General features: G+C 39.2%; 1 long non-coding RNA gene across 1 annotated transcript in view; it reads right to left on the reverse strand.

The window, feature by feature from the left end:
• LOC106526763 (uncharacterized) overlaps positions 1–4,843 on the reverse strand; it is a 14,503-nt gene extending 9,660 nt beyond the window's left edge. Inside the window, exon 1 of the long non-coding RNA XR_001311302.1 lies at positions 4,572–4,843. This is a non-coding gene — a long non-coding RNA (uncharacterized LOC106526763). The remainder of the gene's footprint in view (positions 1–4,571) is intronic.
• Positions 4,844–5,060: the final 217 nt, after the last annotated feature.

Raw genomic sequence — 5,060 nt, forward strand, 5'->3', positions numbered from 1 at the left:
CAACACATCGACTATTTTTATTTTAATAGTTGACATAATCGTGACTAGTCGACTAATCGTGGCATAAAACCCTGTCGGAAAGTGGGAGAGTTCAGAATTCAAGATGGCCGCTACTCACCACAACTCATCAGTGAGTAAAACTCTTATTTTTTTATCTTAATAGTATTTCTGTAGTATTCATTTCACGTTTAGTCAGTTGTACTCAGTACTTTTCAGTGTTTATAGGAGGGCGTGTTAAAACACTGTTTCTATGCAGGAAATACCAGGTAGAGCTCAGTTATTGTTTGTTAGCAGAGCTCAGTCGCAGCAACGAGACAACCATAACGCTCATGTGGCCCTCGGTGAAAATGCGTTTGACACCTCCTGCTCTAAGTTCAGTCGGTTCTGGCCTCCATCTTGAACAGGACCGATTCCAAAGGCTGTGTCCAAAACGGCAGGACGGGTCCTCCGAAGGTCGAATTCGTCGGCTGCATACGTCACAGCGCCGCGACGAAGGACGTCCAAAACTGAAGACTCCTCCGATGCGGCCGACAAATACGTCCTTCCTTTTCCCCGATTTGAAGGACAGGTCTGATGGATCCTTCCCGGCCCAGCATATCCCATAATGCATTGCAGCCCGATCGGAGATTTTTTTTTAAGCTAGTAATTGTGGACGAAGCGAGAGAAAAGAATACGTTTTAAATAAAAAATATGGCGATATAAAAATTTTAAAAATTTAGCGGTTGCAATTAATACTTTTATCATTTGTAAAGACATGTTTTTAAATATTTTTGTCATAAAAAAACGCGAAATAAACATGCACCTACAGCGGGTCAATTAGTTCTTCAAATGATACCTTTAAGTAAATTTTATAGTTTTGTGATATTAATAATGCTAATATATCCATATTTTTCTAATTTTGATCTGTTTTTGTTTCTGTTTAGCATCGTCATGGTTGCTAGGTGACATGACGTACGCCGGGGTGGAGGGGAGGCTAGACCGTCCAAATTCACAGCCTCTTTTTTCCCGGTCTTCCCAGTCTACCAAGGACCCGGCCCACCTCGACCGGGTAGTCTGGGTCCTCCGGAGGACCTGGCCTGTCGTTTCAGCCAAACAATCAGATTCAAATATCACTTCCTGGAAGTTTTCTTGAAGCCTGTCCAGTAGTTTGATGGATATTTTGGTTGTGAGGGAGCAGGCTCCATCTATTTTTAGGTCTTTTGTTGTTTAACCCAGTTACAGTGCGGCAGGCGGGACACCTTCCTGTGACCTTGGCAGATATCAGTGGTTCCACAGCAGTCAAACAATCCCAGAGCCAATCACGTTCTTAGCTGGATGATTTTTCATCTCATCGTCTTATTCCAAAATAAAGATGAGCTCTGAGCTTTGAGCCCGGCTGCAGCAACAATAGAAGCACAAAGCAGGTAAATAAACCAAGACGCAGGCGCCGCCACCTGAGGCCCCCTTCTCTGATATCAGTCAGAGTTTCAATTTGGGTCGTTTTTCTTTGTGAGCAAATGAGGTAATCATTTGTGAGGAGAAGCGGGTGGGGGCGTGATGTGAAAAACGAGCTGCTTGAGGACGGCACGTCTCTGAGCAGGTTCTTACCATCGAGCTGCTCTGTTTAACATCAGCCCTCAGCATCCAGCCTCCAGCCATCCGCCTCAGAAAGAGCTTTAGGAGCTCTTCAAGTCGTGTGGATGACAGGTCTGCCTCKGAGTCTGTTTTGTCAGTTCTTTTGTGCTGCTGCACCTTCAGCCCCAACACCACCGCCGCCGCCGCCGTCAGATCCCCGACATGAATCAGAGRTTCTCCGGAAACTGTTTCATCCCTTAGTTCCACTCCTGAGGAGCTTCAGAAGCTCAAACTCTCACATTGTTGCCCTAAATGTGTGAAAACGCTGAGTTAGCGTTAATGCATTTTGGCTACAGTTTTGCTTTTATCTTTAGCGTATTTTTTGCTAATTTTAGCTAAAATTTGCATCTTTTTATCACTTTCAGCTTTAGCACCTGTTTTGCTAATTTCAGCTTTAGCATCAGTTTTCCTACTGTTTTACTGTCTTCAGAATCTGTTTTGATATTTTCAGTAGCATTGCTAATATTAGCATCTGTTTATACCACGTACAAATTTAGCATGTTTTGCAAATTTTAGCTTTAGCTTCAGTCTTGCTACTGTTTTACTAACTTTAGCATCTGTTTTGCTACTTTCAGTTACTGTTTTGCTTATATTAGCATCTGTTTAACACTTTTAGCTAAAGCTTTGCTATTCATTTTACTGCTGTCAGCTTTAGCATCTGTTTTGCTAACTTTAGCTACAATTTAATAATAGTACTTGTATTGATCATTTTAGCTACAGCTTAGCTAGTGRTAGCATGTGTTTCACCACTTTCAACTTTAGCATTTGTTTTGCTACGTTCCGCAACAGCTTTGCTAATATTATTAGCTAATAGCTTAGGTAACTATTTGTTAATAGCTTAGCTAACATTAGCTTTGTAAAGTTTGCATCATATTTGTTAACATTTGCATGTCATCTTGCATGTCCAATAGGCCCCTTCACTGCCCATTTTTAAGACTCGTTTAAAAACATTTTTTCTCACTGGCCTTCAACCCAACTGAGATTTGATTTTACTCAACTTTTACTGTATTGGTGCTTTTACTTATTTAACTGTGTGATTTTATTGTGTTTTTGTATTCATCTTTTATTTTATGTGTTTAGCACTTTGTTTCAGCAGTGGCTGATGTTATAGTGCTTTATAAATAAAGTTTGTTTGATTGATTGACTGATTAGCTTTGCCATTTGTTTTGCTAATTTTAGATTTAGCATGTTTTGTTACAGTTTTTCTAACTTTTATTGCTCTTAGCATCTGTTTTGTCAATGTTACCATCATATTATTAATTTTTGCATCTTGTGTGTTTATAATGTTAAGATTTTAGCTAGTCTGATGCTTTTATTTTGTTTTTGTTGGTTTTCTATGCAATACATCATGTGTTTTACTCATTTCAGCTTCTGGTTTGCACGTTTTAGCCTCCACTTGACTTGTTTCAACCATAACAAGTTAGTTTTAACCTATGTGGCTAATTTCAGCAGTCATTCAGCTCTCAGTTTTTACACCGCATTTTCACAGAAAATGTCATTTCTTTATTTTAATATGAAATAAAAGAGCATCCTGTGTAATTAAACACTGCATTAAGCCATATTACAAAATGTAACAATATAAACATTTATTTTAATGATCATAATTGTTTTTGCAGTGTTTACTGTTTCCTCACACATGGCCTCAGATATTCGGTGTAATCACCTTCATGTGAGGAAAGCAGCTGTGTTAATTTATCTGAAGAGACACAGAAGTTGTGTCTCGGTGTGGACCAACGACTCTGGACTGTGGTGTCACGGTGCCTCTGGGAAATCATTATTTTTTCAGGTAACGCTGAGTGAAGCAGGAAGACTTGGAGCACAGCAGATGTGGGAACTTGTTAGGAACTTTATATGCCATTGTACCCTTCAAGAGACATCGCTCCTAATTAGGTCTCCATGGATAACTATCGGCATCTGGACTCCTTCCTCTGAACGGACCGGATAGTGTTGCTGCACACGTTTACACACAATCCCTTCAATTCAAGCCTGCTAGAATCACACCAGAGTTCTGTCTGTTGGGCTCGTTGGGAAGTTGTTGGGCTATCACTCCATCTAGTGGGTGGGAACTAAAGCAACAAACCTTACAAGACATTTTAACAATCTCCTTCTAAATATTATAGAATCATAAGATGAATAGTTAGCATCACAGTGAAAAAAAAAAGCTGACAGGTAGTCACAGGGCTGTTTGGTGTCATGGTGTGTACCACACTGAACATGGAGCACAAGAAGCTGAAGACAGAGTGTTTTAGAAAGACAGTTACCGGTAGAGGTGATGCCTTTAGGGCCATCTAAAGCAGGGTTTCTGTTAGAGGAACCTGACCTGTTAAGATGTTAGCTAATAGAGACAAGTTTCATCCTGTAACCAGAGAACATTACGAAAGTGACTGCTAAATATTTATTATTCTTATTTTTATGACAGTAAGAAGAAATAATAAATATACTTTAATACTAGCTGAAGTCATCATTTTTTAACTAACTAAAGTCTACAGGCTGACTACAGGTCTGGTTTAGATCATTGTTACTTATAAATTATATATTTTTCTGGTATAAATCTGCTGTTTTACATGATTGTTGAATGAAATTAACATAACTATTAATTTATTGTGAAAACATGACAGATAATCTGTGAAACAGATCCAGTTCAGCTTGCTGTTTATCTATTAATTTCTATGAAGGCTGTAAGCTGTTGACCTTTTAGGTCGCCATTTTGGCTCCTCCAGTCTGTCACAGACCTACCAGTGGACGGGATGGGCGGSGCTCAGTCTAGTGATCTATGTATGTCTATGGGGTCATGGTTGGTGAGGCACTCAGTTAATCAGAATCAGATTTACAAATATATGAACCTACAGAACAACTTATTAATTTATGAGTTATGTTTCATTTCTCATATCAGCGTTTTTACACAAACTGCAGCTCATTTGATGCCATTTCATTAAAACAAAGTTTTTATGTCTTACCTTTAAGTCCATGCATCCCATCTGAGTCCACAGCTGTCACAAGATGAAAAACGTCAGGGTGAAAAAGTTTCTCAGGACATCCACACAGCCCAGAGGTGGCTCTTATTCACCTGCTGCTTCCAAGTCCTGTTTGGAAAATAGTTTGAGCTTAAAAATGTATAAAATATATGATCCTCCATTCTAAAATTCAGGTTTGGCAAGAGAGAGAAAAATAAACCTCTGTTGCACTTTACTTGTTTTTAACTTTACAAACTGAAGCTTTACAAAACAGGAACCAGAATCACTGCACCTGGCTTGCTAATTGGAACTTTTTGTTTCTTCTCGTGCAGCTCGTGTGTTCTCTGAGCTCATGAGCGCCCCCTGCTGTTCCTTTTCTCAGCCATGTCAGCTCACACGTCACACAAATACATATTTATATAATAAACATCAGCTAAACTGTGGAATGTTAGGTGTGTGTGCGTGTGTGTGTATATATGTATATATATATAT

The sequence above is a fragment of the Austrofundulus limnaeus genome, unplaced genomic scaffold (genome assembly GCF_001266775.1).
Source record: "Austrofundulus limnaeus strain Quisiro unplaced genomic scaffold, Austrofundulus_limnaeus-1.0 Scaffold293, whole genome shotgun sequence".
Taxonomy (NCBI): Eukaryota; Metazoa; Chordata; class Actinopteri; order Cyprinodontiformes; family Rivulidae; genus Austrofundulus; species Austrofundulus limnaeus.